The following is a 22209-nucleotide window of genomic DNA, read 5'->3' as shown; positions in this document are numbered from 1 at the left end:
TCCAATAATTAGATTCTATACATGAAAAATTATAACAAATGTATAATCTAATTATGGAGGTCATCTTCAATTCAAAGTTATCCTGGATATGATATTTACTTTTGGTGAACAAAACATTTTATATTTGGATGTTTGCTTGTTGCCCTTTTAAATATTAGATTAGGTAAATGCAGTCTAGAAACACCATCTCACAGAATGTCAAAACTTTTATAAAATGTTGGAAGAAAATTCAACGTATTGGAATTTTTTCCCCCTGCTTTTCTGAAACTATTTGCCAGTTCCAAATTCCATTTTTTTACAATTTTTTTTTGTCAGATCTAACTTAATCAGTAATTATTAATGTACTTTCAAGAGCTTTATCTTAAGGCATTAAAAAGGAGGAAATTAAACAGCTCTCTGGCTGTACAGACAATTAATAGGATAGTTTCTGCATGGCATCGGCCAAAAACCAGTAAGATGCTGGGACAGAACATTGCACATCTATTTGTTTAATGCTGCTTATGCAACATAAGAAACAAAAATCAATATGCAGAGTAGCAAATAATATGCTGTACTTCACAGCTTGAAGTATCTATCGTACAGCCAGACTGCACATATAAACAGTACAGGAAACGGACAGATATTTTTTGGAATGCCATCTAGTGTCCTTGAATGAAAAAGCAGGATTTTTAATTGCTTTAAGCAGTGCTTGCATCTGGTATTCTCAAAGAAAGACTGAAAAATTCACTGGTATTGATTTTTGTTTCAAAATAAACTGATCATCACCATCTCCAAAACACCATTGACATTTTCTAAGGAAACTGTGCTCAATTTAGCTGTCACAACTATATGGGACTTTATATCAGAAAATGATGGAAGACAGTGTAACAAAAAGAAAACACACACAAAAAGCAAAACAGTGAAATTGATGTCACTTCAATACTTTGGAAACTAACATTAAAATGTCAAGATGTAATGAAATACAACTTTGCAAAAGAGAAATTCAGGCAGATAGTGTTATATCAAACCTAAGTTAGAAGAGACAAATCCAGTCTCTGACAGCATCATACCAAAGTAACACTGAAAACTATGAATTATGAGTGCCCAAGCCCTAAGATGAGTGCTGTGTGATGCAGCTAATAGAAAAATGAATAAATAAATGGTGTCAATTAGAGGCTCTCTTTATTTTCCTATATTAGGCACAAAGCTACAAAGGAATGGATTCACAGATTTTAAAGCCAGAAGCCACCTGGTCTTACTTTGTGCATAATGCAGGCTACAAAAACTCCATCAAAACATCCTAATTACAACATACATGAAGAAAAAAGTAATTTTCATATCTAGGCTTATATTTGATTCATTAACACATGTCTTTCTTTACATTCCAACAGCTAAATTTTCTCTTTTCTGGTGCAATGTGTAAATTGTATTCTAAAATAAAAATGGAATCCCAGTTTTGTTTTCTTTTATTAAACTAGATGCTGTTTTCACTGTGAACCACACAGTATTTGCTTTCTGTTCAACTACTTGGTGTGCACCAGTTTTTATCTGTGCTTGTTCAGTACCAGGCTAATGGATAACAACAGCCTTACCCCAGAATTAAGAACTTAAAGTTTACAGTTACAGGCCTATGATGGCACATAAAAAACCCTATTAAAAGCAATACTACTTTGCATTTTAACTAATGAACTCACACTGGGATTTATGGGGTTTGGAAAACATTTTTTTTCACTAATTTCATAAGTTATGAAGAGAACAAACAGAAAGAGCTGCTTCATTAGTCATGGCTAGCAATTACTATTATGGATGTAAATGTCAATTTCACCATTTCTTTTTTTTTATGTTAAAAATAAGCAACTCTGCATGATACCAGGCTTTATAAGTGCCAACAGTAAAGCATAATAAAATTCAGTGGAATTACAAATTCATCAGGAAAGTCCTAAAAGATAAGGGACAAACTGAAGAGGCTATTTCTCATGGCCATATGGACCTTCTAAAAAGAAATGCTTTCCTTCTATCTGAGGGCATGTTGGAGCTTCTTTCCATATGGGCAATCTTTATGCATCTACTTGTGTTTTCACGATAATACTACAAGCTCATATCTGATATCCTTTTGAATTTTCCCACTTAGTGGGGGAAATATGTGGTTGAGCTTCCAATTTGGAACCGGATAGAAGTCACAGAATATTTGCTGGCCTCAAAAGGATTTCATCATTTAGGTGCTAAAAATTCTACAGCAGTCTTTAATGATTTGGGCATATTTGAGTCCTGATTTAGCTGTGAATCCAAAAACTTAGACTTACATCTATCCAGGTCCAAACAACATTGAATTGGTAAAATCTTGGTGATCGTGATCAACCCGTTTGCCCTGCAGGCCAGATGAGTGGCATGTCAACCCTCTGCAGGCCAGTTTGAACTGTCTGCAGGACACATTGGGCCCTGGGGCCTTCACTGCCTCCTCCCAAACCTTGTACACCAAGATTAGGTCCCAAGGGGGGTTGACACCACCCCCCATGCAGCAGGATTGGGTCGTAGACAGACAGCAAAGCCCCCTCCCACCCAGATTGGGTTTAAGGGCCTGTCACTGCCCCTGCCTGGCCCTGTGTGCTGGGTACCAAATCCAACACACAGGGCCCAGGTTTCTCAATGGAACTGGAGATTTGGCAGCAGGGGAGCAGTGCCACCATGCTCCTACCTCCAGATTTCTGGACCCATGGGTAAGTCCCACAAGCCAGATGATGGATCTTGGGCAACTGATACCTCCTAATAATGGGAGAGGGGTACCAGCAGACAATCGCCAACTGGGGAGCTAGGAGCAGAGGGAGGAAAACAATTTGGGGGGGTTGAGTATGTGCGCATGCCCCCCCCCCCCCCATGCAAAAGTCTGCAGGGGAAGGGTGAGGGAAGGGGAAAAGGCCATGAGATGGGGGAGCAAAGCTGGGGATGGCACTGGGCAGGGATCAGGCTGCACCCATGCAGCTGCCCTTTCCCCACGCCAAGGGTCATTGCCTGGTGCTAGTGTCCACCAGCCCTGCACTGGCCCTGGCTGCCTCCCTGCACCAGCCCCAGTCTGGCCCCAGCCCTGCACCGCCTGAGGGGCCTGAGCTGGACCAGGGCCAGTCTCAGCTGTGCCACTGGGCCAGAGGAGACAAAATCCCTGGGATCCACACCCCACCCTACCTAAGTCATCCCCGGTGGCTCCTACAGAGTCACAGCACTGGGGAGCTGGGGGGGGGGGGCACATGCCCCCCCCATCTTTGCATAGAGCAAGGAAGGGCTGCAGCTATGAGGCAAACTGGGGTCTGCCTGCTCTGTGCCTCTGTGCTTCACTTCAGCCTTTGAAAGCAGTGCACTGCCATGTGTGTCCCACTGCTAGGTGGGCTGTGCAGCAAGACACATGGCACTGGTCCATGCCACTTTCAAAGGCCGCAGCAAGGAAAGGTTATTTACAAGTGAACTTAAATAGCATAACCAGAATCACAAAACAAACCAGAATGCATTAGTCAACCCTTGACTCAAGAACCACAGGTTGGGTAACTGGCAGCTTTCAGCCACTGCTGAGATGCTTCCACAAGGAAGCAAGATGCCCACTCCCAGCAGCTCCCAGAGGCTTCCCAATAAGCAACAGAATGCAACAGGTTAAGCTCTTCTGGTCTGCAGCAATCAAATTGTATCCAGCCCCCCAAAGGCTGAAGGGCAACTCACCATGGCAAACAAAAAGGCAAGCAACAAGCAGCAGAGTAGGCTCCTGCAGCAATCAGAATGGCCCAGGTACAAAGCACAGGGACTCCATTCGATGACAATCAGCGGCAGAATAAGGGACAGGACTGAGTCCCCTCTGGTGTGGTCAGTGGCAGAGGGTCAGCACCACAAGCAGCTCCCAGGAGTCGTTGCTATAAACCCCTGCTCCAGATGACCTTCCAGGCACCCCACATGCCTCTCAGCTCACTAATCCTGCTCTGAACGCCGGTCTGCACCCCGAGCTCCCAGGGACCCTCATCCTGGTGCTCTGCTGCTCCTCAGGATCCCAATGACTTGCCTGCTGCTGTCCTGCTTCCCCGAGGAAGGGAAGGGGTTTCCTCAACTCACCAGACCAGCTCCCTGCTCTGGATAAGGATGCTGCCTGCATTCCTGACCACTGCTTCGTCTCCACAGTGGAGTGGGGGGCCAACTGCCACTCCTAGCCTCCGGGATGCCTGGCACGTGCAGCACACTGTGATGGGGCCTTGGGGCACCAGCTCTCTGCCCCAAGCCCTGGCCATGGCTCCCTCTCTGCTGCAGGGCTGGAGGCACGGCTAACTACCACTGTCTTCTTCTCCCATGGCCTTCGAGGCCCTTCAGGGGGGTCTCTCTGCTCCCTCTGCTGGGTCAGCTCACCCCGGCTCTTCTTAGGCTTCCTGCATTGTTCCCCAGAGTCAGACAGCAGCTCCCCATGCCAGTTCGGCTCCTGCTTTTATCCCCTCCGGCAGTCCCCCCCTGGCTTGCAAACTGACTAACCAGGGCTCAGGGTGGCTGGCCCCACACTCTGGGCATCCCCCTTCCATGCGAATGAGGGGATTGAAAACACCTTTTATCCATTCACTCCTCCTTTTCCACAAGGCAGGACTCCCCTGCTCCACCCTTAGGGTCACTCAGAGTTCACCGGCACTATTTCTAGGGTTTCTAGGCAGGGTAACTATCTCAAGCCAATCTGGTAAGCCCACATTGGCAGTCTGTTACAAACAGTACTAACACTGCATCCTTGAAAGAATATCACAGCGTCCCAAGGCTCCCTGGCGCACTGATTGAGAATTATTGTGGTAAATCCATCTTCAGGTTACCCAGCATATTACATGACTGGACTGTTTTGTGTGTACAGCCAGGCTTTAAATTAGAGGCAAGGCATTAAGATAAGTTCCATATTGTAAGCAGTAGTGAGAACACTGACAAAACGTACGTCATTAGTTATGTGTAAGGTGCACAACCAAAATAGATCAATTCAGGAAGAGTTGTTGCATCAGTGTACTCAGTAGCTGTAGGTTTTCTTAAAATTACTGAGGCTGTCCATCCAGACGTAATTAAGCAATGCCAGTTTCTAGGTCCATATATTAGTGATCAGTGCCTTAGTAAAAAAGGACCATGCATTATCATAGCGCAGGAAATGGATAACTGACTTCTGCAGCCACAACTATTCACTGGATTCACTTATTTAGCAGTTTGAACCCCTCCCTAACAATGACACCCCAAATTGCTAGTAGTAGCTGCTTGTACAGCAGCTGCTTGACTAGACATTTCATTATACCCCCAAAAACAGTTATGCTGCTTTCACTGTCAATTCCTAGTGACAATGTGACACATTCTTTTCATGTGTCAGATCAGCTCCCCATACAATAGTACAACAATGCCTTTTACAAGGCACAGGGGGCAGAGCAAGCACGAACAAATTGCTTTCTAGCAGCAGCATTAGAAGTCTTTGAAGCTGGCAAGTCACAACTGAATCCACTTGCTGGCACAACTTCTGAAGTTGTACTATCACTTTCTCCGGTCTATTTATATATCATGGCATTCCTGAGTACTAATGCCTTTGTGTTCTCCACTTTCCTTTGATCAATGTTATAATGAAGTAGTCCCTTGTTTGACATAACTACTAGTTTATCATGACAGCGTCAGAGGACGTGGAAGAATGAAAAAGTGTGTGAGTTTTTACTGGCTGGCACTTCACAATGTGTACATATGCAGATACAAGAGTGAGATAACAGCAGAAATTCTGTTAGTGTTATTTGCATGACAGTATACAGGAATTATTATGCTACCTGCCATTTCATAATGACCGGTTACACCTGTTTCCATAAAATCTACCCTTTTTTGGAGGTTATTGAATATTGCACCATTGTCAGGAAGAGTGAAAAGGACAAATCTGGGACATACAGAACGATGTGATAACCGAACAAAAATGCAGCTATTTTCTGAAACTCTGGCATTTCCAGCAGCAGTGCATAGATTTAAAATGTCCACTAATAGGACAAGTCTCCAGGTTTACTAGTCCCAGGTGCCCAATTACAAGTTTTATAGTAGCACAGTAATACTTATGTTCATGTTGAAGAACTTATTTTAAATAAAATAGTCTATAAAGATCAATAGACATATATATTTAAGTCAACAGAAATGTTCCATCCAATTACTTGTTTTAGCACATTTCTATGTCAGAGCTAATAGTTACAGCAAACTTCCCTCCACAGCATTTTGGGGAGTAGAAGCTCATAGCCATTCACCTTAATTGCACAAGAAACCTTATGAATAAGGAGGGCAAAACACTTTACATGATGATCTGTCAGTAGATCTGTGTGGCAAATTCAGTTTTCATAAGATTAAACAGTTAATCCTAAAAAATTATGAAGAGGTTCCCAGTTGTGTCGGAGAATTAGTAAAATGCTATTGCTTCTCCCTTAAAATAAAAGGGTGGGGGAGAATTGTTGATTCACTGTCATATATAAAATTGCATAGATGCAAGCTGAAACTTGAATAGCTAACCTATGAGAGCTCAGTGAACACGAAAAATTCTGCCACTCAGGAAATCTGGTATTATGAAGTTGGAGGTGGAAAGGGAAGGGGATGAGAGAGAGAGACCTTTGTCAAATCTTTTCTTCTGCCCATCCAATTGTGAGAAAATCAAACTATCAGTATTTTTCATGTAATAAAAATAAAAATTTAGATATGGTGAACCAAAATCCCCAAGTCAAAATGTTTTTTGTTCAAGTGAATGAAAATAATTTATTTTTAACTGAATCAGTTTGAAAGTAAAGTGAACCTACCAATGTGTCCTGATGTTGCACGGATTCGTAGTGCAGGTCATCTTGCTCTTCCTTGCACGTTTGGCCCCATGGCCAAACTATTGAGTCATTTGGACAGCTGAGAAGAAAATGGCAATGCATCACAAGAGATGGAGACCAGCCAAGAAATTCAGACCAAAGGGAAGCTGGGTGATGGAGCACTCAAAATGAAATGGACAGGAGACACCGTAGGCATATTTATACATGCTTTGGGGTGGGTGGGGGGAAGCATTTTAATTAGAGTGGCTCTCAGGAGTTGCTCTAATTAAAACGCCCACAGCATCTAATGTATTCAGCGTCCTGTGCTTCAAAATGGCAGCAGGGGCACTTTAACTAAAGCTAATTCAAGCTTAAGTTAAAGCGCTGCCATTTTGAAATGTGGGTACAATGAATCTGTGACATTTAAATAGAACGCTCCAGCAAACAGATTAATCAAATCTGCTCCAACACCTTCTAATTAGAACATGTCAGAGCAGGTGTCAGGCACACGCATAGGTGCCCCATGATACCTGTGGTATAATGTTAAACAGATCTGGAACAAGATGTTTTATTTTGATTTTCCTATTGAAAAAAGAATCTGGCAAAATTGAAATTTTCATACAGAATTGCTGATTTTGCAAAAACTGATTTTTTTTATTTTGGTGAAGAATCTTTTCAACATAAAGTTCCTGACCAGTTCTACTCCACAGCAAGTCACAGGTCAGGAACAACTTAATCTCCTCAGTAACCCAGATGTTACCCTACACCCAAGCTTAAAAAATAACAGACTAGCTCTTCAGCACATATACAAGAATGTGCAGATCCAATTAATTCTTTGTAGTTTTATAGATGAACATTCAGCTCTGCCACAGCACATTTATTTTGAGTCCAGCCTATCATTTTGCTAATCAGTTAGCAAAATTAGGTAGCCTCTGGGCCAAATGAACTTTTAAATGTGCTTGTCCTCTCCCTTGTTATATTTCCTGCCTGTTGTTTCTGTGGACCTCCTTGCTCCCTTCCCACATCCTTAAGCACAGAGGAAGTGAGCCTGATTATCCTTCCAATAATCTTGGTGTAAATCAGGACTAACTGAAGCGATTCTGCCTTAAGTGGAAGTCAGAAATTGATAAAAATCAGGAACAAAGGCCCTATATATTTCTTTAAGTCCACTCTACAGAAATATACTTTTATGGGTTCTCTTTTGAGTAGTATGGATAAAACCCTTTTGCCTAGCAGTAATAAAAAATCACCAAGATCTTACACAGTGCCTTTCACCCCTAGGTCTGAAACTTCTTTGCAAAGGATGTATGTATGGCCTCATCTATATGTTACAGTTAAGGCATGATTAACCAGTTAATCACACTTTAAGTGGTCACTCAGCCACATATTTAATTAATTAATGGTGTCATAAAGGAACAAGCTACAAAGCTTTCCACAAAATATATTTAATAACTTTAGCTGTTTCCTATCATGCAATTAATTGAGCATGTGGTCAATGGTCCCTGTGGCTGGGAGCCCTGTCAGTTGATCAGAGCTCCCACCTGGGGAAATACATATGCACTCCTTGGGATCTCCCACCTGACAAGACTCCCAGATGCACAGGGCCCATGCACCTGGGTAGCTAGGAGATGGCAGCTCATGCAATCTCCCAGTTGCAGGGGATGCACCATGCACCTTCCTGGCTATGAGATTGCAGTCTGAGTGGTAATTCACCCCTACAGCTGGGAGATCACATGAGGGTGTGTGGGGCACCCTGCACCTGGGAGCCCCACCACTGGAGGGGGCTCCCAGCCATAGCACCTTGCTTCTTGCCAGTGCAGGAGGAGCCCAGGCTCAGGCTCTCCCTGCGCTGGCAATAAAGTGTGATGGGATCTGATTCATGATCCCACAATCACACCCGCCATGCACATGTGACATGGCAGGTGGCATAATTGTGTGGATCGCACATTAGAACCCATCATGCCTTTATCTGCATGCATAGAGGGACCCTATCATTCCAATTTTACAGACAGTGAAACAAAGGCACAGAGGAATGAAATGATTTGCATAGTCATACAGCACACCAGCACCAAAGCTTGAATGGGACATAAGTCTGGCGTGCTCTACACTAGCTTACATACAGTGTTGTTCACTCACTACATAGAAGACATCTCTAGTTCTCACAAAACAGAAAACAGGATTTCACCATTTGAAACTATTACAAGTTATTTTCAATATGCACTTTCTTTGTTTGTGTCTAGTTTGTAGCTGTAAAAATTTAGACAGAACAAATCCTTCAAAATTAGAAAGTGTCTAACCATGAGAAGTAAAGCTTTAGAACAGTCTTCCAGACATACTGAAAGGGGGCTGAACCTGCCCCTCCTCTGACCCCACCCCCCCAAACAATTAAAGACAGCACTAAATAAGGTTTTGGAAAAGATATTATGGTTAGGCAGAACAACTTTGGATGAGCATACATGATATGTGGATTTGAGTATTTGGAATTCCCATGTCAGGGAATCTCTGACAATCCCAGGATCCAGGGCTTCTGCTGTTTGCCCATAGGGGCCAATAGTTGTCCTCTTCCTCACCCCCAAAAATGTTTATTGGTATCTGGGGCTTTTATTCCATTTTCTTTTTGAAGCAGTGGATATTGTTCACAGTTAAAGATGAGAGTTTTGACTGGGAAATACCAGCGCTCCTGCCAGCTCTCAGTAACCTACCAGGTACCCGACTGGAGGGTTTTGCTCTTCTACTCAAGAAGCAGTAGGAGTTTATTTAGATTTATTTAGCTTTCATTAAAACAATACAATAAAATGATATAATAATAACATAATAATATTTATATGGTTGCATACTTTTAGCAAAAATGATAAATGGTTACAAGACTGGGGAAGTAAAGAATTTTTCCCTCAAGTTAGAGTAGAAGATGGTGTATCAGCCCTTTAATAAAATCACTTGGTTGTTACAGCATCAGTAATGGCTCACAAAATTATCACGAGAGTCAAGATTTCTAAGTAAAATTATGTCTGACTCATGATCTCATGACAAAACTCTCAAATCTTGGGATTTTTTCTTCTGGTGCATCTCACATAAGACTTGTACAGCCTTCTGGAGCTGGGTCGAGAAGGGGCAAAGTTTGGGGCAGGCTCAAGGTGGAGCCCAACCAGGCCAGAAACGGCCACAAAGACCTCGCGAGCCTGGGAGAGAGCGGAGCCCAGACAGGGCCCAGCCATGGGGGATTGCAGGGATCCCTGGCAGGTCAGCACCAAGTCCAGGGCTATAACAAGTGGTGGGGGCTGCTCAGGGCACATGCTTACGGAGCCAAAGCGGGGAAGGGACAGGGAGTTACAACGGAGCATCTCATGATTTACATACCAAATCTTTTGATTTTTAAGAGTTTGTCTCTTGATTTTTGACATGGTGGGGTTGGAAATACTGCAGCATTCAGCCAAGAAGTTGGAGCTCCAGGTTCAACACCATGCTCTAAGGGGAAACACCCATCACCCACATCTTTGGAAAATGCCCTGGCCACCAGGCTACTGGGTATTCTGGGGTGTGGACGTCACAGTTCTAGTCAGAGTTGTTCCATTGTGCCACAGAGAATTTAAGATTCACTGGGCTAGAAAAAAAAAAGCAAGGAGCATAACTATCACTTGTACAGAAGGAAATGGGACCTGGGTCCCGGTACAGCTCTAAGAATTACTTATGTATTTTAACCAGATTTTACATTAGTTCTACCTTCACGTGGTCCCAAGAGCAAAACTATGATATTGCCATAACCCAATTCCCCAATTCTAGCAGTCACAACAGCAAGATGATTGTAGTATTACTCACATGTGAGAAGCAGAGTTTACTGTCCCTCACTTAGCTGAAAATTAATATACTTCTCTTCTACATCAGCTTTTTGGGAACCCAGGAGCAGCCACTGAGTCCACAGCTTTGCCTACCATCACTTGCAAATCTTGTTAAGACAGTGAACCTCATTCACAAGTGGGTAGCACTCATTTCTTCTGAATAGTTCCCATTAATTCTCCAGGAAGCTACTGGGGTTAGAAAAGAACTATCTGCATTCAGTGAGCATAAACCATGGATTAACAATGGGCCAATGTTGTCTAAAAATCAAGTGTATAATAAGGTTGTAACACCATAAGGAAACAGAAATGTACTGCACAATAAACACAAACAAGCATGGGTAAAACCATGCATCCCTACCCCATTTCTAATTTCCAACATAACCAATTTAAACATAGTTCATAATTTTCCTCGCTCACTCCCTCCTTTTTTAACATATGGTATATCTCTAACTAAACCAGCAACCAGAGAACACGCATCATAGTTTCAACAGATCTGAGATGTATTTATTGATAGAAACCAAAACACATATTCCATGAGGAAAGAAACCTAAGAATATCACATTACAGATGAATCTGCAATTTTTAGAGAGAAATCCCAGTGAAGCAATGTAACACTGGGCATTTGTACTGAAAGTTTACAGATGAATTAGCTCAGTCATTGGAAGCAGTACAACTGCACTAGCACAGCACTTCACTGGCTAATGGAGTTAGAGCTAACTTAGGTGTCACTGTATAGCACTAAGTCGTTCCATGTAGACATACCCTACACAGTTCCTGCTTTGGCTGCTCCTGCAGCTGTACCCAGCTGATGTCTCTGATTGCTTCCCTTCTAAAGTTTTTCTAAAAATCAATATGGCAGGGAGGATAGAAAGATTTCTTTAGGTCTTAGTGTCCCAGAGTGAGACACTTTCCCATTAGAGCAACAGTTCTGACTCTGGAAGTGGAATTGGAAAGAGGGACATCCCTTTTCTTTCCTCTTAGTGAGGCAGGATCTGTTTTGGTTGCTTTTGCAGCAGCTCCTACCAGTTGAAACATGTCTGGTTTCTCTCTCTAAATTACAATTTTATGCTTATGTGTGTGCAGGATTGGGGCTTTTGTCTGTGAAAACTTTTCTAGTAGATATAGCATGAATCTCCTTGGATACTCACTTTTAAAATGTTATATTTGTAACATCTCTTTATCAATGAATTTTTCCTTTTCCCTAAACCAGTTATTAGATCACAGGTTCTTTAAAAGGGCTGATTTAATTTTTTTTTAATTATCCACAATTGGCCTTTGCAAACCCACATGCAATATCTCACTCCATTACCCTGGCTACTCAAGGGTAGTACATATTATCTATAAATTCTTTAAAAAAACAGTATCTCCTTCGTGCTCACTTTTCCCGAACCTAATTTTCATCCAGTATTGGTCCTGAGCAAAAAGTACTACAGAGGTGGAGGACATCATCAGACCATGAGCCATCTCTCTGCTGAATACCTACTCAATAGACAAGCATCAGTGAACTTGCCATTTGAAGGAATTTGTTCACAGGAGTCATTAGTGAACATACAGCTTGCTGCAGCTTGAAGAATCACCTCCAGGCCATCTAACTTCATGTCCAACCTTTCCCTGCAAACTCCCCTCAAAATAAAACACAAGAAAGTATAAAAATGTATTGACTTGTCTGCTGAAAAGATTTGTGAGCTGTTTGCTTTCTTGTAAAGTAAAAAATAACAAGGTTGATGTGAGCAAACAGAAAGACATAAAGAAGCTAAAACCTGTCAATAAAAAAGACAAAGCATTATTCTGCTGAAAGTCATTCCATTGGGGATTAGCCCTTAAAGCAAGCTTTGTTTTTAAAGCACCAGCTTTAAAAAAAAATCTAAGCAGATTTTTTTCTCTTCCAAGAAACTTGGATAATTTGAAGAACACATGAAAACAAAGGTCAGCAAATACCTCCATTGTAATAATTATTTCATCATCATAAACATAATCAAGCATACCATGAAATCAAAGCCCGATAAAATCTCATGTCTATAATGCAAGTGCCACTACTGGAGCCCATACAGGAATAACCAAAGTAGGGAAGAGGGGAAACTATGCAAATTCTCAACATACATTATTTCCTCAAAATTCTTCTGTTGAGGAAATGGAGCTTCCCTTTGCAGAAACCAAATGATACATGTCAACTGGACTCAGGGTGTCACATTGGGCATGGACCCACTACAGTCAATCCTAAAGGGCAGCCCACAGCCCCTACAGGTGAAATCTAATACAGGTTAAATGCTGGCATTCTACTTAGATTGACCTAACTAGGATTAGGTTGATCTAACTGCCAATCTGTACAGACATTTAAAGAGGTTAGATCAAGTAAAAAATAGCTAGCCTTCTCTAAATTAGTTCACCTCAGCTAGGTATGCTAAGTTAGATCAGGAATGGGTTAGCTCAATTTATCAAATGTCTACACAAGTTTGGCATGCAGCCCTGGGGCTAGTAAGGCCCAACCACTTGCCCCAGCACCAGAGCTGTGCTCTTCATACCTTTCAACCCTGATGCACCTATTTGTAGCCCCCTGACCTCTACACCCCCCAGATGGACAACCTCATTCCCTAGACTCACCACCACCCCCTGCCCTCCCATCTGCCCTTCCTCCACCCCAACTTATTTATACTGGGCTCCCAGCATGACTGCTGGCACTGGTGATTGTGGTAGAGCACTTGATGTACCTGTCACTTTAAGAAGTCAGACAGCCTGCTGAGCCACCCACAGGTGGGGATTGGGGCTAATTGCAGAGTCAGCTGACCCAGGGACTGGCAGGTGAGGGTAGGTCTGATTGCAAGGGAGTCATCTGATTGGAGGAGGGCTGGGTTTAGACAGGGTATAAGCCCAGACCCTGAGGACAGGGCTGGCAATAACATCTTGGAAGCTGATGAAGGAACATCACCCAGGAGGAGTGCTGCTGCTCCAGAATGCCAGCAAGGAGAATAACATCTGGAGGTTTGGGTAGGAACTAAGGGGATGGAGGAGGTTCTTGGGGATCCAGTGTAGGGTCCAGAGCCCTGAGAAGGGGGCTGGGAGTCTATGGACCTATTGAGAAGCTAGGCAAGCCCTGGGAGCGGGTTTGAGAGTCTGGGGGCCTACTGAGTGGCTAAGTGAGTCCTGAGAGTGAGGCTGAGTATTTGGAAGGCTCAGTGATGGGTCTAGGTGGACCCCATGAGTGGGACAGAGTATGTGGGCCTACTCAGGGATCCAGATGAGCCCAGAGAAGGAAGGGGCTGCATTAGGAAAGACCTAGGGAGGGCTCTGTGTGTGCCCAAAGAGAAAATGTGATCTATGGAGGGGCCTGAGAGGGCAAACCCACAGAGGTAAGGGGGCTGACAGCCAGAGGACTGACCCTGGGAATCTCAACCATCCTGTGCGGTGCCAGGGTGAAATAGACCATGGCAGAGGCTGCCAAAGCCAGGAGAGCCTGGAGTTCTTGACTGGCCTGAAGCGAGGCCAGGGCCTAGCAGAAGCCAAAGGTCCTTGTGTGACTACAGCTGAGATGAAGGGGTCAAGGGGCATGCAGCCTGGGATGATGATGGCTGAGCTGAAGAGGAGGGATCTAGGAAAGAGATCTGAGAGTGAGCTGGGGGCCAGAGATAGAGGACTCAGATGGGAGATGGATCTAGGGCCAGGAAACCTGACTTAGCAGCCCAGGAGGAGCATAGGACATGTAGGGGGAGTACAATGAGGAACAAGTAAGATCAGCAAGGCCTGAAGACTGGTCCTGGGTAAGACCTGAAACTGCATCCTACTGGGGCTGATTAGTGTGGTGGGGCTTCCTGTGTTGGGGTAGCCTCCATGAAATGCCACACATAGGCTGCTCCAGGGAAAGGTGAGGATGGGGTGTCAGAAAGCCTCAGCTCCCACTATCTTGTGGGTTACCCAATTCAGGGGGAAGGCTAGGGGAGCACACCCCAACAGAAAAGCACTTGGCAGAGAAGACCATGTGGACCACATGGGTCCAGTGGCCCAGCAAGGTGTCAGGAAATAGAGTAAAGGACCAGATGGGTCCAAGGGCCTGAGATATATAGTGAGGCTCAGCAAGTATAATGGGACCAGAGAGGTCCGGCAGTCCAGTGCGGGGCTGGGAATAGAGTGCAGGACCGGATGGGTCTGAGGGCCTGGAGACTATCCTGGAAAGTGGAGAACTGAAAGAGTCCAGGACGAGGGACCAAAAGGGGCTGGCAGCCCAGAGAGGTGATGAGAGGGACCAAGGGGCCTAGTAGCCCAGGAAGTAGTTGTGTGAGATTGGGCCCAGAGAGGGGCTGGAGGAAAGACTAAGGGGTCTGGCAACCCAAGTAGGGCCATGAGGCAGACTGAGGGGTCTGACACCCCAAGAAAGGGCTGTGCGGAGAGACCAAGAGGTCTGTGGGCCCAGAGTGGGGCTGAGAGAAGCTGAGGGGTCAGAAGACCCAGAGAGGGGCTGCATCAGCAAATGGTAAAACATCTGTAAGGATGCCATCTGCAAGACATAAGGCATGGTGTAGGGAAGGTACGGAGCCATGCAATTGGCCCATAAGGCCAGGACCACAATCTGGGTGGTCATTAAAATAAGACCAGAGCAGCCTCCTACATTCTGTATTTTAACTAACACCAAGGCGTAGCAAGCGGGAGTTGGGCAGACTGCCCATAAAGCAGGTATTTCACTTTTTTTTGAGGTACCCTGTGACAGCAATGTGTGCACAAGCTGCTCCCAATCTAAGATCATACAAATTAAGATAAGTAGTGTGATCATAGATCAGGTATGACAAACATCTGCATGTACCACGGTTTTATTTTGAAAGAAAAGCTGAACCAGAGGAGTTGATTAATCACACTCTGTTCAACTCCATGGAACCAGAATTACAGAGCAGCTTTCTGGGGACAGGGAGTGATCGTGCTGTGCAACAGAAATCAGATGCAGACTGTACATATGGAGGCTTCCCACCACCACAGGAGAGCAGCTGAGCATAGTATTCAGTACCATACAGTGGGGTCTTGGCGCATGTGGTGGTACCTAGGAGTTCCAAACAATGCACACAAAAACATTCATGAACCAGCCCTGCAGCCTTCACTTTGCCTAAGAAGTCCTTTGTGGTGCAATTTATAATATTTTCTTGGGTATACTATGTTGTGAGAAATCTACCACATTCTATACCACAGAAGCAAGCCAGTGCCACTTTAAGTCGCTCAGCCTTCTTTTTTCCTTTCAAGTGACTGAAACACTTCTAAACTGAACTGCAGTGAGAAGAGAGGCTATGAGGCAACAGAGGTCTAACAAGACAGCCTGTATTTCTGGGATTCTTGGCACAGTTGTCACATTTTTAAAATGTTTTAAAGGCCCAGTTCTGGGGGGAAGGGGGTTTGTTTGCAGGCAATAAAAATGCCCTCATATGAAATGATATTTGGAGATAACCATCTTTTAAAAAAAAATGTGGACCAGTTTTTGTGATAATTAAGAGGCTCATTTCTAGTTGTGTCTTTAAATATTACAAATATTATTATTCTCACTAATGGATGAAGAAAAAAACGAATGCTAGTCCTGCCAAGAATTATGCACATTTAACTTTACAACCCTGAATAGTCCCATTAAAGTCAATAGGATTACTCACGTGTTAAATTACGCATATGCTTTACTGTTTGTATGATCAGCATCTGAAATATTTATATACCTGTAAGTGTATGCTGTATTGTGCCATAGGCACACACAGGAAGGATGTTATTAAATGTTCCGTTGGAAGAGATAATTTTGCATGTTATTAAAAAAGTAATTAAGAATAATCCATGATTGGAAGCTATTAGTATTATCAAGATACTAAATGCTTTTGAAAAGCTATTGTTCTACTGCAATTTCAAGATTTCTTTTCTTTTATCAGAAAGCCAAGAAGATGTGATCCTTTATTCAAAGCAATTACATGTACATTAGACTATATCTCAGCATTGTGAAGGCAATTTAAATGAAAAGGATCTCTAAATTCAAATCAAATAGAAAAGCACTGCTAATTTCATTGTCAACATGCAGCATTTTGCCCTGCCTGTACAGCATTAACTGATGGAGATTTTACTAGTTTTACATTATTTTTCAGGAATACTTTACATCCTTTTCTAATCTGGAATGCTGGATCTTATACACTTGTTTTGTTATCCTTTATATATTAAATAGTAGCTAGCAGTGGCTCTTATGGGCTCTAGCTAAGTCATGCTGTTTCTAATCAATTATATAATATTGATAGTAACACCCAAAGACTGTTTCATGCACAGTGCTCTTTGCAATAAGAAAAAAACTAAATACAGACAGTTAAAAGACAGTTAAAAACTGAATTGATTCATTCTTTACAGGTTAGTCTATGCTGTTTAGATTGAACCAATAAGCAAATGAACAGACATACACTTTTGATTCTGGAAATGCAGCCACATGCTTGCAGTAGCCCAGGCCAGAAGCCAGGGACACTAGAGTACTCCTCCCTGCTCAGCTGAAGCAGAAAGCTTGGGCCAAGGCTAGCCTGCTCACCCAACAAGGCATGATATGCAGAGGAGGTGCAAAGCATCCTGGGATGCTGGGGGGCTGTGAGTTAACTTGCATCTGGAGGGTATCTGGGGCAGAAAATCAATAAACCAATTTACCTGGAAACAGTTAAGTCTGATAACTACATCCATCCAGGTTTTTCTTAAACCAGTTTCAGCCCTTTTGAAAGCAGTTTATGTGCACTGAACTTCTGTTGTTACAGATTTGAACCAGTTTCCAATCACGTACACTGGATTACATATAATTTCTGTCCCTAGCCCATTTGGACTGAAACAAGTTAAACCTTTCTTTGAAGTGGTAGTGCTCAGTGATGCTGCTTGCAGACGTAAGGTCCAATGTGTGCTTGAAACTACTGTAAAATTCTGGAAGCACACTGAGCTTCCTGGTGCCACCCTCCAAATCATCCTCACCACAACTTGCGTTCCAATCAGCAAGAATCTGCAGGTAGTTACAAAGACAATAAGCAGCTTGGGGCCCATTATGCTCCTTAATGTATGTACCAATATGGAGAGACAGTTCTTCCATATGTGTTTATATAACCTAAGGTCATGTTCCTGCAGTGAGGCCTGTTCAGGAAGAACTAAGAGCTTTACTGAAATGAACAGCAATCTTCCTGCATGGGATGCTTACTGTGGAAGCTGTGGATAAATTTCCCTGAAAATACTCCATGTTATTTTTACTCTTGTCATTATTTAACTTAATGTGAAGCTTAAATGATTCTGCCACTGTTTGATGTAGCTCTGGAAGGAAAAAGGGGTTCGTGCAAACAACATACTGCTATAGATGGAGCTGGTAGCACAGCCTAATAGTGAGGCTGCCCAACCCTTTTCAGCAGAAAACATGACTTTCCGTTTCCGCTAACTTTTCTAGTTTTACCATTTGAGCTAGGAATGTAAATAATGTTTTAAAATATAGTTGTTTACCCCCCTCTAACTATATAGGTTAAATGATTAACTGATAACACAGCAGCTCAAACATAGCTGCTGCTTGGAGCTGGAAGCAGCTCCTGGGACCTTTTCACTTAAGAGGCAAGCCCAACCAGACAGTAAAGGCCACAGGAAGCCCTGTGCTAGGAGGGAGGGAGCACCTGTGAACAAGCAGCTAATTGCTTAATTGATGAGTCATTAAGGTGCTCCTTGTTGTCCTCTGAGGCTATGGGTACTAGCCCCTCTTTACCCTTCCCCTCCTCTCCTCCTTGCTCCTGCCCCTCTCCCTCCTGCCTATCCTACTGCTTTCTGATTCCTGCTGAGGGACCCCATGGCTTCCCTTCCCTGTTCCCTGCCAGACTGGGCTCACCCGAAGCTAAAGAATAACCAGAAGCTAACCAATTATCCCTGCACTTATTTGTTAAATGCTTAATTGTTTAACCTTTCACATCCCTAATTTGAACTGAAACCTTCCATGACAAGGACCTTGTCTTAGAAATGTCCAGCTCACATTTTATTTTGAAAATTAAATTAGGAAAAATAAGTTGTTTTTCTCATATTAAAAAGTTTGGGTGACCTTTTCCTTGAAGAGTTCTAGTAATACATGCTTTGGCAAACAGAGTTGGCTAGGGTTGGCCCTTGTGTCACTAAGGTGTCCTTTGCCCTCCTATGACAATCTGCCCAAGTGGTAGAGAATAAGTAGAGGTATATTTCCTGAAAATTGCCAACATACTTGGGCCTGTTCCAACCCAGCTAAGCAGGATGTTCTCTGCAGTTTCAGCTTTAGACTGTTGCAGCCAGCTTAAAGTAGGGCTAAGCACCAGGACTCAAGTGTGTTCCTAGTGATGTCCAAGCTAAGCCCAGGCAGCTTTAAAAGGAAGCTGCATGATTCAAGTACAGAAGGGACAAAAGTGAGGCCTGGTAGAAAGAGACTACATTAGAACAATAGGTCCGAAGGAAAACCCAGACTGGCACAGACTGTGACTGGGTGCACCTATGTGTGCAATTAGTGACTGAATAAACTCCAGCACAGTTTGCACCAGAGTTTATTGCTCCCTGGTGTGCCATTTGCAGGTGCACCCTGGACCACAGCACACTGAGGCAGGGTAGAGTAGTCCTGGCGGGCAGGGGGCCCTGAGGGCCAACCTGCCAGCCCAGGGCTGCTCCGGCATGGCTCAATGTTAGAGAGGCTGGCTGGAGCATGAGGGTGCTTCAGTGCTGGACTAGCCAGTAGGCAGCCCCTGCACTGTAGCACCCTTGTTCCCCAGCCAGCCCTGTCAGCATCTACATGTGAGTTGTGGTGGAGTATATATTTCCACTGCAAGAGATAGTACTTGTGCCTGGCAGTACGATTCTACAGCGGAGTTAGTTCACTCCATCATAATAGCACCTTACATGTAGATGCTGATGTTTTACTATGGAGCTAATTAGGCAACTGCAGTAAACGTTTCATATACATGATCACTGAAAACCAGTAGGATAGGAAAATTAATCAGATCAGGACCTACAACATACCATATTTTCTCATATTATCTTTTACCAAAAGAAAATTGCTGGAAATTGTGGTATGCATCATAAAAGAGAAAACAGAGTAACAGCAGTCTCTGCCACCTAAATTTCTGTATGGCAAATGTGAATGAAACTGCATGCAACCTACAGGGATTATAAAAATGGACAGGGTCAGCTCTTTAGATCGGGGCAGGCAAAATATGGCCTGTGGGCCAGATCTGGCTGGCCAGGCCATTCTATCCAGCCTGCGGAGCCTCTAAAAAATTTAGAAAATAAATATTTATCTGCCCTAGCTGCCTGTCAAAGATGCAGGCAGCTAGGGCAGCTGCGGCAGCAAAGCCAGCATGGCCCTGCCACTCCCCCAGCCCCAGCCAGAAGCCTCTGCCTAGCAGGGGCTTCTGGCCTGGGCCCCTGGAGCTGTTCCTGCCTCCCTGCTTTGGAGGGAGATACAGATAAGAAAGGGGGTGGAGGGAGGCAGGCGAGGATCACGGGTGATTGCCCCAGTCTTCAGGGCCAGGCCAAGCTGGCTTCTGTGGTCCCAGCACTGCAGCTGGGAACAACATGGTGCTGGAGTGGCCAGCCAGCAGGCAGGTGGGCTGATGGGGGAGGGGAGGAGCAGGGAAATGGCTATGGCAGGGGGAGGGAAGGAGCAGCAAGCAGCTGGGCAGGAGCGCAGGGCCCATGCTAGTGCACTGGGGCCAGCACCAGTAGGGCCCAGAGCAGGGTGGCAGGAGTGCAGGGCCAGACTGGCAGAGGGCGTGTGGAGCCAGGCCAGCTCCCCCCTCTCCCTGCTGGTGCAACCCAGCCTGGGTCCATGGAGTCCTGCCTGGACCAGCCCCACGCTCCTGACACCCTGCCTTAGTCCCCCACTGGAGCTGGCCCCAGTGCACTGGTGTGGGTCCCACATTCCTGCCCAGCTATTGCTGTGCTCCACATGCCCACTCACTGCCCCTTCCCCCCACCTGCCTTAGCCATTTCCCTGCTCCCCCCCTGCTTGCCTGCATCACCAAAACTGTAGGAGCAGCTGGGATGTGGTGCTGGTTGGGGAGGAAGCAGCAGGAGAAGGGCAGTGGTGGCAGATCAGGGGAGGGAAGTGGCTGCTAGAAGGAGTATGGGGCCCATGCCGGTGCCCTGGACCCAGGAGCAGCAGCAGTGCAGAGCCCAGCCAGTGGCAGGGGCTCTGCCTCCTATAGGGAGGGCGGGGCAGGCTTTGGGCAAACCCTCTCCTTCTATACATGCCACAACCCTCCCCAACCACCCTCCCCCTACACAGTCACAACCCTGCACAAACCCCATGCCCACATACACCCCACACATCCACACACACACCCACATGCTCCCCTACCACACACACACACATGGCCCACTCCTATCCACCCCTCCACAAACCCCACACACACATACCATCCCCCACCCCACATACACACACACACCCCCACAAACCTATACCCACCCACACCCTCCCACAATATACAAGAATAAGACTTCATTTTAAGGTATTATACTATCATCTCCAAGTACACTATAGAAACACATGTAAAACAAGACAAAAATGTTTTCTTGAAATGAAATTAATGAATGTTGTAGTACATATTTGATTTTTAGAATATAATTTAGTATTTTTCTTGGTCTGAGATGGCAACCCCCCTTGCTGAAAGGAATACTTCTGGGGGGTAAGGGGAGGGACTTTGGGTGGCAAAGGTGATGGGTTAAGGAGTGGGACTTCCAGTCCCAAGATGGCAACCAGGGGGCGGGGCAGCTGTCACAGGGTGTGGCTACCCATGCAGCCCTTAATGGCTTGCCCAAACTCGGTAAGTGGTGTCCGCCTGAAATAATTGCCTGCCCCTGTTCTGGATAATTCTACTCCATTACTACAAGATTTTTGTTTGTTTGTTTAATCTGCCTTTCAAAAACAAGGTGCATATCATATTCTGGTGTTGCACAAGGTGCACGTTGCATACAAGGAAATATAGTAGAAGAAATCTGGGACTGGTAAAGGAAATGTAGGGCTTGTGACTGCGGGGCAAACTCATGTGACCAGCTTACAGCAAGTGTTCTTTATCATAGATGTGCACTGCATCCTTTTCATAAAGTAGCAGCAGGTTCTGGATCCCAAATCATAACTGTGCTTTTGTTAAGTTTTCCTTATGCTTCTGCCAACCACCATTCCTCTGACATCAGCTGCCAAGCCCCATTTCTCCAATGTCAGCTTCCATCACTACATGCTATTGCCAGCTTAATTCCAACATTTCCTCATCCAGGGGTTTTCAACCTTTTTTTAATAAGTGTACCCCTGGCAGCCCCCTTTTTAGTAAGTGTACCCCTGGTCTTCTGCTGGCTTCTGGCAGCAAGTAGGGAGGCAGTGGGGGTGGGGCTGCAGATGGAAGTCAGCCTGGAGCATGGGGCTGTGGCTGGTGGCAGCACATAGCCTGTACCTAGGGAGACAGGTGGTGGCAGCAGCATAGACCTGGGGTGGGCAGCGTGTTGGTGTGAGGGAAGCTGGGGAGTGTGGGGACCCCCCACATCCCTCCCATGTTGCACAGCCCCAGCAGGTGGTGGCAGCAGCAACAGGCAGGGCACTCAGGGTGCAGACGCCTGGTGGGGCACGGCTTCGGCCAGCGCTGCAAATCGCAGTGAGG

Source organism: Gavialis gangeticus, unplaced genomic scaffold (assembly GCF_001723915.1).
Source record: "Gavialis gangeticus isolate Ggan-Ray unplaced genomic scaffold, GavGan_comp1, whole genome shotgun sequence".
Taxonomy (NCBI): domain Eukaryota; kingdom Metazoa; phylum Chordata; order Crocodylia; family Gavialidae; genus Gavialis; species Gavialis gangeticus.
Note: the sequence above shows the minus strand (reverse complement) of the source record.